The 13,474-nt window shown below is 50.2% G+C and overlaps 1 long non-coding RNA gene across 1 annotated transcript in view; it reads left to right on the forward strand.

Moving 5' to 3' along the window:
• Positions 1–7,953, forward strand: part of LOC105738286 — a 58,035-nt gene extending 50,082 nt beyond the window's left edge. The window contains exon 3 of the long non-coding RNA XR_001114069.1: positions 7,763–7,953. This is a non-coding gene — a long non-coding RNA (uncharacterized LOC105738286). The remainder of the gene's footprint in view (positions 1–7,762) is intronic.
• The last annotated feature ends 5,521 nt before the right edge of the window (positions 7,954–13,474 follow it).

Genomic DNA, 13,474 nt, shown 5'->3' on the forward strand with positions numbered 1-13,474 from the left:
AGGACTCTCCAACTCCAAACTTTTGAACTTGCCCCACCTCTACTCTGATGTCAAAGTCCAGATCCTTCCATGAGTGTGTTGTGTAACTTTGGTTGCTCCATTTTAAATCTCTGAACTCGCCTGGGTCTGTATTGGATGATCTCAAATCTCTTTCTAGCATTAGCAGGTGATAGACCTGTAACTCCAGGATGCTGATCACCTTCCGAGTGTCCCTTCCTCAGTGGTTTGCATGGAACCAAGGACATAGTTCCACCTCCAGTTCTACAGCCCTTGTAGGTCCCCTACACCATGGCTGTCTCACTGATAAAGGCCAGAGCCCAAGTCTGGAAATCCACAATCCACGCAGAAAGACGGAAGGAGCCTGGGAAGAGGGAACGAGCTCCCTCCATGAGGCCCAGGGGCAAGAGGAGCCCCTTACTGTTCCAGCCCTCACAAGGGATGGCTTTATGCTTCCTGCAGAGGGTAGCCTTGCAATGTGCATAAATTAAGCACGGTTCAGTCTTTATTGCCATGCAAAGCCTTGGGAGGACTGTTTTATATGTCTCTGTTTGCATGGCGTTAGCATCATATAGGCTGAAATTAATTCCACCAGACGGGCTGCTCACAAGCAGAGCCAAGAATTTCCTGGGAAGGAGTTAGGTCTGACTTTGGCAGCCGCTGTGTGCAGTGATAAAGGCCTCTCAGACGGTCTCACACAGCTGGGGCATCCAAGGGTATTATATTCTTCGGCCCCCGAGGGCTATTTCTCCCTCTTCCAGAAAACTGGGTGTGGAGTGTGGGCTTGGAGTCAAGGCTGATCACAGATGGAAAATGGACCCTGGAATTCTCCCTCATCCCCTGGATCAGTTGATCGATGAGGCTAGGGAATCCCAAACAGGCCAGCCATCGTCCCTGTCTCAGAGTGCCGGAGCCATTGGGCCTGACTTCTAGGCTGGCTCCCCTGCCCTGAAACCAGACTATTGCCTACAGGAGATGGTTCCCTGAGCCCTGTGGCCTTGTTTCTGCCTTCAGTTCTGTTGGTCCTTTGTTTTGCAAAGAACTTCTAATATGTTGTCCTATTTGAGGCACCCCAGAGGCTGGGAAAGTAGGGGAGGTGATATTATTAGGCATGCTAATAATCATTGTGATAATCACCACCATTTACCAAGCATTTCCCTCTGTACCAGCCCCCTTGGAAGCACTTTACACCGATGAACACATTGCTTTGCAGAGAGGCCCAGAGAAGAGAATGAAATGACCGAGGGCAGAGACACTCCCAGGGAATCTGCTCTGTGCCAGCCTCCTCCCCAGAAATTTCACAATCCAGAACTGTTGCAAAGCTTGCAGCTTGCCAAACATATTGTGTTAATCTCCATCCCTTTGCTTATGCTCTTCCATTTATGTGTCTAGCATTCCCTGGAAAATGCCTATTCATCCCTCAAAACCCAGCTCAGGATGTGTTTCCTTCTGCAAGCCCTGTTGTATCTCCCCAGGCTGATTGCATCTCCATTCAACTAGCATGTATTGGGAAGATTTCAAAAGGAATAAAGAATCTTGTCTGCACAGGAGTTTAGTTTAGCGGCTGCTGAGTCCAGTCCCTCTTCAGAGCCACTCCCCTCCCTGACTGTCCCAGCCATCTTCCTCACCCTCCAGATTCCTGTTGGGTTTGGCCAAGGGGCGACATCAGCAGGAGATCTGAGGGCGGGAGAAGAGTGGGAATGGGTATTGGTACCCCTAACTCCCTCTCTGTGTGGTGTATGCACCATGTCTTTTGTGTTCTGTATTCAGATTCCTTGACCTCTGAGGCCTTGCTAATCCTGGAGGGACTGCCCCTCCCAGGGCTGGACAATCTAGAAATGGTCAACAATTCACTCGAGTGTGCTTTTCAAACGACAACCAACTGATCCAGAGCCCACACCCTCCACCTCCTCCCCTATGGGGCTGTCACACTCCACCTGCCCTAATCATCTCAGGGCTGGAAACCAGACAACACAGGGCAGCAACTCTGTGTCCCAGATCAGCTAAAATTATTCAAACCAGCAATCCCAAGCCTGCCTGCCCTGCCTCTTTCGTTCCTTCCCATCAAAACCTCAATGGAGGCTCTTGCCTACCGTGTCTCCCCTCCCTGTCTCCAGACCCACCCAGGTGTTTCCCCTGTGGCTCTTCATAGCATGGTGGGCCCTTTCTTATTGGGAACTCTAAGGGACAAATGATCTTTTCAGTGTCAGTCCTCTCGCAATCTGCTGGCCTTATCATACCTAAATAATAATAATATGGCCAGGCGCAGTGGCTCAGGCCGGTAATCCCAACACTTTGGGAGGCCGAGGTGGGTGGATCACCTGAGGTCGGGAGTTTGAGACCAGCCTGACCAACATGGAGAAACCCCATCTCTATTAAAAATACAAAATTAGCTGGGCATGGTGGCACATGCCTATAATCCCAACTACTTGGGAGGCTGAGGCAGGAGAGTCACTTGAACTCGGGAGGTGGAGGTTGCGGTGAGCTGAGATCACGTCATTGCCCTCCAGCCTGGGCAACAAGAGCAAAACTCCGTCTAATAATAATAATACATACATGCCTACATACATACATACATGAACACATGAGGTTGCTTAGGACTGGCTGCTTCTGTCTGCTACAGCCCCACTGCTCTGGCCCGTTGCTGCCATCTTGTGCTTCTGTCTCCGTTCCAGTGACCACCCGCTCATTCCCCAGCAGGCCTAGGAGCAGTGACACCACCCCCTGCCCTTAGCCCCTGGGTTCTGCACTGTCTCTTGCTGGTTACCCAAACCTCGTTCACAACTTGGTGAGTAGTCTTTGTATTAAAGTCATCTCAATTACACAGTTTGAGAGTCTCTGTTTCTTGGTGGGGATGGAGCCATGAGAAGACCAGTTGAACAACCTCCTCTCCATCTATCCAACCGCCTTCACTTGCTTGTCTCGAAATCTGCCTCCCGCAGGACTCTTGAGTCCAGCCTCTGCTTCCCACATCTCGGTGTCCCTGCACAGCAAAGCAATCCCCATCCTGCAGGGAGCTGAGACAAGCAGCAGGATGGGAGGACAGCATTTGGTGGTTGGTCCAATGGAGGGATTGACGGAGGAGTCACAGAGGATGCCCAGGTCTCTAGTGTCACCAGTGGTGGGGCCAGACAGAGAATAGGCTTGTGGGGGAAAGAGATGAATTCATTCATGGTGTACAGAGCTGGAGGGGCCTGTGGCATCCACATGGCCAGTGAACCAGGGAAGAGGGGGTCATGGTGTGGAGAGACCCCCCAGGAACCATGCAGAGAGGAATGGGAGTGGGTCCGGGGGAGCCAGGCTGGCATGTGGTAGCAGCAAGAAGCCACTGCTGGGGCGAAAGGCAGAGAGAGGAGAGGAGAGGGCAAAGCCCGAGAGCCAGGCAAGGCAGGCTCTCATGGGGAAGTCCCAGGGGCGTGGGCTGAGAGGGACCTTTGAATTTGCCAACTGAAATATCATGCAGGCCTGTGGTTTTTGCAGCCAGGAGGAGGGAGCAAAGGTGTGTTTGAGCAGGCGAGGATGACCATGGAAGGTGAGTGAGTCCTGACATGGGTGTGCTCAGAGGATAGCCTCGGATACATGCAGGTGCGTGAGAAACTGTTGAAGGAAAGCAAACACGGGCAGGAGGGGTGTTGGGGGCTAAATTGTGTCCCCTCACCCACATTCACATGTGGAAGCCCTAAACCCCATACTTCAGAGTGTGATTGTCATTGGAGATACGGCCTTTAGGGAGGCGATTAAGGTGAAATGAGACTATCAGAGTGGGGCCCCAGTCTGGTACAGTTGGTGTCCTCGAGAGGAGAGGAAGAGACACCAGAGCCCTCTCCCCTCGAGCATCCACACAGGAAAGACTGTGTGAGGACACAGCAAGAAGGTGGCCGTCTATAAGCCAGGTAGAGAGGCCTTACCAGGAACCAACCCTGTTGCACCTTTATCCTGGACTTCCAGCCTGCCGAACTGTGAGAAAAGAAAGTCCTGTTCTTTAAGCTACCTGGTCTGTAGTGTTCTGTTAGAGCAGCCTGAGCTGACTAATACAACAGGTACAGCCACCTGGACCTGGTGGGGCAGGTGGGGGAAGGACAGGAAATGGAGACAGCTGAAGGATGGGCAAAGTTGAGTGGCTGAAAGGGTGGGGAATAGCATTTCATGCAGAGGGAATTGCATGTCCAAAGCCAGGCATGGAGCAAGCATGGCTCATTGGAATAACAAAAAAAAACGGTCATTTTAGAGTAGGATTTGCCTCTGTGTGTGTGTGTGCGTGTGTGTTTAGTTTTTCCTTGTTTTCTTTCTTATGAGCCTCATATGCAGAGGGTTGTGGTGATCATAGCCTTATTTCCTGACCTCATCCCCATCTAGTGGGAGAAAGCCTTTATTTTCACTGATTTCTTCCCTCTTAGCCCCATACCCCAGCTCCGTTCCTCCCATAGTCAACCATTCTACAGTTTTGACATGCATATGAAATACATTTGACATGTATTTCAATTATAAAATATGTGCTGCTATTTGTATGGATATATATATTTTTTGTAGGATGTATTGGGTCCCATATCTCGATTTCTCCCTTTCTTCTTTCTTTCCTCCTGTTCTTTCTTCCTTCTCCTTCCTTCCTTCTTTCTTCCTTCTCAGCCTTGTGTGAGGTCTTAAGATCCATCATGTTGCTGTGAAGTGGTGAAATCTGTCACTTACAGGCCAGGGCATTGCATCCCCCTCTAGTTTCCCCTTGATGGACACACAGGGTCTTTTCCTCTCCTTCTCCTATGGTGGAGATTTGCAGAGTGTCTGATGAAGGAGAGAGTGAGACAGGAGGCCAGGAACCCCAGGGACGGCCTAGTTCAGGGGTCTAGTTCAGGACAAGGGAGAAGGAGGTCCTATGCCCTTGTGTGATTTCTCCAGGCACAGTGTCAGTGGATGGATTTGCCCAGGGTTGGGAATGGCTGGGACCCATGAGATGACAGGGAAGGAAGCAGATGACGACACCTTCCAGAACACCCTTTCATTTCACCCTGTGAGCAGGGGAGGCCCAACTGAGACAGGCTAGTTGCTCTGGGAGGTGGGCTAGCTGGCATCCTTTCAACAGATTGTCTTTAAATACTTGTGGAATGCTTATTTGGTGGGATGCAGAGAGGAACTTATTTTTATTCATAAAATTTGCATGCCTCTCTGTGCTCAAAATAAGAGATTTATTATGTGCATTTATTATAGTTGATTTTCCAAGCCAGACAGCATCTTGGGAGGCATATATTAAAGAGTCTAAAATGTAGATAATAAAATAAAGCCCTCATCTGGGGTCAACAGCCCTACATAATACCTCATTCTGTTTCTGAATCTCAGCTGGCTGTGATTTGCAACTTCACATTCCCTCTTGATGGCTGGAGCCAAGTGGATACAGCTTGCGGAGCCTGGCGCAGAAATCTATGGCTGAGGCGGGTCATCCAGAGAATGGCGTGGTTTAATTTCCACTCCAGGCAGTGTCCACACTGGCAGGACTGGGGTTCAAGATCCCATTTGGCCAACTCTGTAAGCTATCGTGAGTGGAGACCTGCGCTAACTGGAGCTGGATTTCTGATTTATGCCAGTGATGTTTTCCTGCCCTTATGAGCCATGTCCCAGGCAGAGGCCTGGCTGACCACCCTTGACACACCACTAGAGGTAGCTGCTGTAGTCCTTATTTTACAGCTGATGGCACAGGGACTCAGAATGGCTAAGTGACTTGCTAAAAGCCACATAACAAGGCTGGGCATGGTGGTTCATGCCTGTAATCCCAGCACTTTGGGAGACTGAGATGGGAGGATTGCTTGAGCCCAGGAGTTCAAGATCAGCCTGGGCAACAAAGTGAGACTCCCATCTCTACAAAAATTGAAAAAATTAGCCAAGCATGATGGCACGCACCAGCTACATGAGAGGCTGAGGTGGAAGGATTGCTTGAGCTTGGGAAATTGAGGCTGCAGTGAGTTGTGATCACACCACTGCACCCCATCCTGGGTGACAGAGTGAGACCTTATTTCAAAAAATGAAAATTAAAAAATGAAAAGCCACCAACGCAAAAGCAATGAAACAGGGATTTGAATTCAGCTGATCTCAGAGCCCTGTTATTGCATTGGGCCTCATAGTATATAAACCACGTCTTTTATTTTCTGTATTCTGATGCTTTCACATCTGGGACCTTGAAGACCTTACAGAGACTGCCCCTTCCCAGGGCTAGCCAATTTCTATAGATTGGAAACCACTCCTAGGAGTGTGACTTTCAGATGTAAACCAACCAGTCCAGATCCCACACCCCAACCACCTCCTCTGTTGAGCTGTCAGTCAGGGCCACGGTTCCCCTCTATGCCCCTAGACAACCCAGGGTAGCTATGCTGCCTTGCCCATTCCTTCCCATGGAAACCACAGCAAAGGCTCTTGCCCACGTGTTTCTGCCCCCTCTGCCTCCTGACTGACCCTGGTGACTTGCACGGAGTGCTGTGCCTCTCATTTCTAGGGATCCGTGAGATAAAACTTTTTCATTCATGATAGTCACTTCTTTGAGTCTTGCCATATTTGATTAAAACAAATCCTGGGTCCCCTTAAGAATGCATGGATTTTCTAACAATCAATATCCTGTTGATGCCAGGTGCCTGGCTCAGAGCTTTCACCCTCCCTTTTCCATTTTGGGTATAATCACATACAGTAAAATGCCACCCTTCTTATCTTCATCGGCCCCAGCACCACCTCCTATCGTCCCCAGTTTACCCATAAGGAAACTGGATGGCAGAGAGGTTCAGTAATTTGTTGGACATGCAGAATAAACCAGCAGCTGAGAAGGAATCAAGTCAATGTCTCATCAATTCCTCTGACTCTCTAACGACAGGGTGGGAAAATAGCCTCCCATTACTTCTGCTTGTGCACCTGACTGAGCCCTCTCCAAATTCTACAAGAATCACTCACTCATTCATTGTCTCACGTGCTCATTCACTGTCAGTGACTCTGTGCCCAGCCCTACGCAAGGCACTTGGGCAATAGAGAAATGATTCCAATGTGGTCCTTGTCCTCAAGGCCCTGCGGCCCAGCTGGGGTCAGGCATACACAGAGAAGCTGGCAAGGCTCAGTGGAGTTGACGCTGGACTGGGGGAAGCAGAAGCATCCAGGGGCCTCTCTGGCCCCGCATGATAGAGGGAACTTGCAGCCGACATCCCCCGGGCTGGCAGAAATCTCTGCCCGTGCCCTTGAGATCAGAGCCCTCCATGTCCTCTCTTGTTTTAACAAGCAGCGAATTTCCGCATCTTCTACCACCTGGAAGCAAATTCCACCAGCCCCTCTTCTCGCCGCTCTTCCCTTCTCTTCCCGCAAACCCCTTCTGTCTTTCCTACCTGGTACTGAGGGCTGTGCGATGTTGGCTTTTTCCTGCAAATGACGATGTGAACCTTAGTTATGAGGGTATCCAAAGCCACTTTCTAAATTATCACAAATATCAACTTATCCCCTTATCTGCAGGGGATATGTTCCAAGACCTGCAGTGGATGCCTGAAACCTCAGATAGAATCAAACCCTAAATGCGCTGTCTTTTCCTATATGCTCATACCTATGATAAAGTTTAATTTATAAATTAGGCAGGCACGATAAGAGATTGACAACATTAATAATAAAATAGGAAAATCATAACAATCTACTGTTATTATAACAATTTACTGTTATAACAATTATAGCAATCTATTATAATAAAAGTTATGTGAATATGGTCTCTCTCTCTTTCAAAATATCTTATTGTACTGTACTCATCTATTTCCAGAGCTCAGTTGATCGTGGATAACTGACACAAGGGAAGCAAAAGTGGGTGAGGGAGGCCTCCTGAATTGGGAAATTGTTAGACAACTTTCTGCAATGGCTGAACAGTGCTTGTCGTTTCAGCACTGTACGAGAATATTAACTGATGTGGAAAGCTGTCCATTATAATAAAGTTCAAAAAGAACTTGCAGAATACAAGACGCATTAAGATCCCATTTGGTGTAAATATTGGAAATGTACGCATCAGTGTCTAAGGGTTGGGATTCAGGAGGTTTTCCTTTTCTCTCAGCTCATCTGTGGTATCCTCTATTTCTCTAAGAACAGGTATTGTGTAAAACAAAAACATTTGCATTTACTATGGTCCCTCTCTGCTTTCTACCAAGTCTGTGTTACTGGGCACAGAGATGGTCCCGGAAGAAAAGAGATCTTAGGAAGGAATGGGCCTGTTCCAGGAGCTGGGAATTTGATTGTTTGCCCTTTTGCCCCACAGTGATCCCTCCAGGTCCCCAGGTCGGGTTGAGAGCCCTGTCACAACAACCTTCGGATGTGGTCCACGCCCATGTCACGCAGTAGAGGGTTCATCTGTAAAGTAGAAATAATCGCCTCCACTCTCCCTGTTGGAAATTGAATGGCTTTATGCACATAAAGCACCCAGCCCGAGGCCTGGTACACACTGAGTGCTCAGTAAAAGCCCAGCCATGGGCACCCTACCTTGTGCCCTTCTCTCAGCTGTCCTTGTGCTTCTCTGCTTCCATTCCTTATTCCTCCTCACTCCGTCTTTTCTCACCTTCCATCTCTAGTCCTTACTCCCATAATCCCTTCTTTGTTTTGCTATCTCAGCAGGACAGGAGCAATCCTTGTGGTCAAGACCAAGTGTTTTTCCAATGGTGTTAGCTCATCGAAGCCTCCTAACCTTGCAGTCAAATCAATGGTGTCACGCCCATTTTACAGAAAAGGAAACTGAGGCCCTGCATGATGCACTGTCCATTGGGATTTGTTTTGGATGGCTGTCTCAAGTCTCCAACGATCCTGTAAGTACTAAGGGTAAAGACTGCATCCCCTTCACCCTCTGTATCCCACACCCCCTACCCTGCACCCATCTTGTGAAGCCACAAGAGGTGGGGCCTGGGTGAGCAGGAAGGATCTAGTATGACGGTGGTGGTGAAAGGATTATGCCACGGTGTAGAAAGAGTAGTTAGATTTAGAACTCTTACCTCCTGTTCGGGCGGCCTCAAGCCAGTAGCTAACGTCTCTAAGCCCAGTTTCCCCATCTGTAAACCAGAGATAATAACAGTCCCCACCCTCCATGGGCCACTGTGATGATTAAACGAGAAATGTACATAAAACTCCTAACAGGAGAACCGGGTGGGCCATGTGTATGCAGTCAGGTCAGCCGGGTGGCGCAGTGCTCTGGACTGGAGGCGGGGCGGGGTCTTCAGCTTCCTCACCTGGGGCAATGACTCTGCCCCAGCCTTACCAGCCTGGTGTTCTGGGTGCTACAGGAGTGGGGGCGGCACTCAACCGAGGGTTGGGGGCTTTGCAGCAAATTCATTTCCACCCTCCCAGACCATCTCCTGCCCCCTTTCTTACCAGGACTCTTGAAAACCCGGTCGCATTTTCCCTTTGCTCTTGATGAACCAATAACCTTGAACATCTGAAAATAAAACGTCTACGGCCCCCAAAGGCTACTGAGGTTGTGTGGCTCTGCAGACATTATAAAACATCAAATTAGATGGAAAATTGCCCGGGGTCCCTGTAAATGAAAATTACTCTTTTATATAGGGGGAAAAATGACCCTTATAATCGCAACAAACAATTCTGAGCTCTTCCTTTTATTAGCTGGCTCACATGGCGAGCAGTATGTTCTCATTCCAGCGCTTTGGCCCCAACCCATGTTTTTACCACATTTTGCTCTGCACATTTTCACAGCATTGTAACATGAAAATGAGGTTCTGCCCTTGTCTTGAGTTCCTGTTGGAAGGGGATGTTTTGCCTCTGCAAAGTTTTAGCCTCCTGATGGGTGCTGGCTGGATCCAGGCTTGGCGTAGGGTGGTGAAAGAGCACTGGATAGGGGGTTAGATGACCAAGCCTGCTGTGTGACTTCCGGCTGGTCGCTTAACCTCTCTGGGCTGCACTTTCTTCCTCCATGATAGGAGAGGGCTGGATTGGGTTAGGGATGGCACAGTCAATGCCTCTAGGTGCCAGCAAGGTGATGTCCATGTGTGATGGCCCTGTGTAAAACACCCTTGACCTCCATGGGGTCAAGCCAGGGCTTGTGGCCTCCCATTCATGTCCACATCCCGACATAAAAACTTAGACATTTTTTTTTTTTTCTTTTTTCCTTCAGAACCTCACAAGAATATCTCGGAAACAAGACAAAGAGGGAAGATGCTGTTGGCTGTAGCTCAGAGCTTCTCAACACAGGGCTGATTTCGGCCCTGATTTGGCCATGTCTGGGGCGTTTTGGGCTGTCATGACTGGGCCATCATCTGGTGATGCTGCTGACATCCTGTGTGTAGAGGCCGGGGCTGTGGCTAAACACCCCACAGTGCACAGCCCTGCCACCGGCACAGGACTAGGTGGCCCCAAACGCCCCCAGTGCCCAAGGCTGAGAGCCCTGCAGCAGGGCGGGGTTGGGTTGGATTTGGGAGTGGAGACTGACCGGCCTGGGTGGGTCCCTGCCACTGGCTTGACACCCTGTGATGCAAAGCAGTGCCCATGGAGCCTTGGACCGCTGGCTGTCAGCCACATGAGTCAGCAGGGCCCGAGCACAGCCTCCACACTCTCTGGCTGTGATGGGCCTACAGACTGACCTCTGTCAGGGGCTGGAAACCTCAGACGCCTGCCACCAAGCCCCAGGCGGAGCCTAAAGATTTGTCAGGGTTGGGGTTGGGGGACCAAAGCTACTGGTTAAGTGTTGAGGAGTGAGGAAGCCACAGTGACTAAGCCTGGGCGCTGCGGGCTGATCCCGATGAAGCCCAGCCAGTCTCTCCTCCACAGTTTTGACACAGTTAGAAAAACTTCCTCTTGTTTAACTGGAAACAGCCACCCACACTCACCCTCTCACATAACCGGTTGCCTTCTTGCATATCATAGGAAATAAACTGACCTTTTAAAAAATCACAAGTGAAATATAAGGAAACAGAGTGAGCGGAGGCGTTCGGGGTCTTGGATTCGGCCCGCTGGGCAGGAGTGAGCGGGAGTGAGATACGTGAGGCTGTGTGAGTCCCATCCGCCTCCACTCTCTGTGCTCCCGTCTGTGGAATGGGGCAGTGGACACGGGCTCCTCAAGCCTGCTGGCTCTCTCAGTTTACGTCTCTCCTGATGGGAGTGGGAATCCGGGCAGGGGCGGGCGGCTGCTTCTCAGGGCCTTCTTACGGCTCCCTTCACGGCTCCCTTCACGGCTCCCTTCTCGGGACATTTCATACACAGATTTGTGAATCTGCGGTTTTGGGAGGATGCCTAAAGGTCACCTTGTCCAACCTCAAATGCAGATATGCCCTCTACTTCTTTCTTCCCAAGAGGTAACATTGTCTCTCCTTGGTGGCTCCTGGGATGAGGGGCTTACTCCTATGCCCAGGCCAGCCAGTTTCATTCCTGGACACTCCTGGACAGCTCTGGCTTCTGTGTGTGCTTTTTTTTTTTTTTTTTTTTTTTGAGACAGACTCCAGCCTCGCTCTGTCGCCCAGCCTGGAGTGCAGCGGCGCCAACACCGCTCACTGCATCCTCGTCCTGCAGACTCAAGCGATCCTCCCACCTCAGCTGGGATTACAGGCATGTGTAACCACACCTGACTAATTTTTGTATTTTTAGTAGAGACAGAGTTTTGCCATGCTGCCCAAGCTGGTCTTGAACTCCTGGATGCAAGAGATCCTCCTGCCTCAGCCTCCCAAAGTGCTAGGGTTATGAGTGTGTGCCACTGTGCCTGGCCTCCATGTGTGCTCTTAATTCTACTTTTTGGCACCAACTGGAACAAAGCTAATAATCACCTCCAGCCCCAGATGGAAGCAAGGCACACAACCACAGAGCTCTTGGGTATTTATTTATTTTTTGAGATGGAGTCTCACTCTGTCGTCCAGGCTGGAGTGCAGTGGCGCGATCTCGGCTGACTGCAAGCTTCGCCTCCCGCGTTCACGCAATTCTCCTGCCTCAGCCTCCTGAGTAGCTGGGACTACAGGTGCCCGCCATCACACCCGGCTAATCTTTTGTATATTTAGTAGAGACAGGGTTTCACCGTGTTAGCCAGGATGGTCTCGATCTCCTAACCTCGTGATCCTCCCGCCTTGGCCTCCCAAAGTGCTGGGATTACAGGCGTGTGCCACCGTGCCTGGCCAGCTCTTGGGTATTTTATCTGCTCCGAGTCTTCCTAGTTTTAGGGTGAGCACCCCGAGATTCTTCATCTGATGCTCCTAGTGGCTATTCGGGTGTGTGTTTGGGGGTCCCTTCTCTTGGCACACACGTCAGTGTTCACTCTGGGTTGGACTGCATGCTGGGACAGGTGCCCTGAGCTGTATCCAGGGGGCATCACCTCCCATATTCTGGCCGCTCTACTCCTATTGATGTGATCCAGTACCATCCAGAGCATTTACAACAATATTAGCAAGGCCCTGTTAATTATTTTTAAGTGGGAATAACACAGGTTTTCTATGGTCTTGAATCGTATTTGTGGCTAACAATCCAAAAAACCATGGGGAAATGCCAGAAGAAAAAAGTGATTTAGGGACACAGGAGGTAGATTCCATTCCACTCATCCAGGTCATGGCCATATAAGATCCAGGAATCATGCCTGTCACTCCCCTGCCCTTCTACTGATTGTTCTGGCCCATGGGCTTCCCATCCCCCACCTGCCACCTCCTCTTCAGCTCCCCTGCTGCTGCCTCCCACAGCCCATGGGCTCTCAGCTGGACTAGTGCAGCAGCCTCCTGGGGGGCTCCCTGGATCCTCCAGCCTCCACACAGCAGCCAGAGCAACCTTTCTGGAACACAAGAATGCTCACTCACCTCCCTGGCTTCAAACCCTATGAGGCATAATCATAACAAGCTCCATCTGCTTACGACCCACAGACCTAAAATCACTTATCTCCCTGCCCAACCCCAACCTACTGCCACATGGTCTATACATTAAGCCCCAAGTTGTTTTTTTTTTTTTTTTTTTTTTTTTTTTTTTTTTTTGAGACGGAGTCTCACTTTCTTGCTAGGCTGGAGTGCAGTGGTGTGATTTCAGCTCACTGCAACCTCTGCCTCCTGAGTTCAAGCGATTGTCCTGCCTCAGCCTCCCGAGTAGCTGGGACTACAGGCACATGCCACCACGCCCAGCTAATTTTTTGTATTTTTAGTAGAGACAGGGTTTCATCGTGTTAGCCAGGATGGTCTCCATCTCCTGACCTCGTGATCCGCCTGCCTCGGCCTCCCAAAGTGCTGGGATTACAGGTGTGAGCCACCGCGCCCGGCCTACCCAAGCTTTTTAATGCAGAGCTTGCTTTTAATGCGAAGTCGTGTGCCAAGTGGCCACCTGCCTTCCTCCTCCTTTTCTCTCCTGGGTCCCTGGACCCCCACACCCTTGGTGACCCTGCTCCCTTTCTGTGCACCTTTCTGTGACTTCTACACTTGCTGCTTCCTGGCTTGGACATCGCTTCACCCGGGAAAACTCCTATTTATTCCGAATCCCAGTTTCTATGTCCCCCTGCCTGCCCCCACCCCCCAAGAGCCTTGCTGAG

The sequence above is a fragment of the Nomascus leucogenys genome, chromosome 20 (genome assembly GCF_006542625.1).
Source record: "Nomascus leucogenys isolate Asia chromosome 20, Asia_NLE_v1, whole genome shotgun sequence".
Lineage (NCBI taxonomy): Eukaryota > Metazoa > Chordata > Mammalia > Primates > Hylobatidae > Nomascus > Nomascus leucogenys.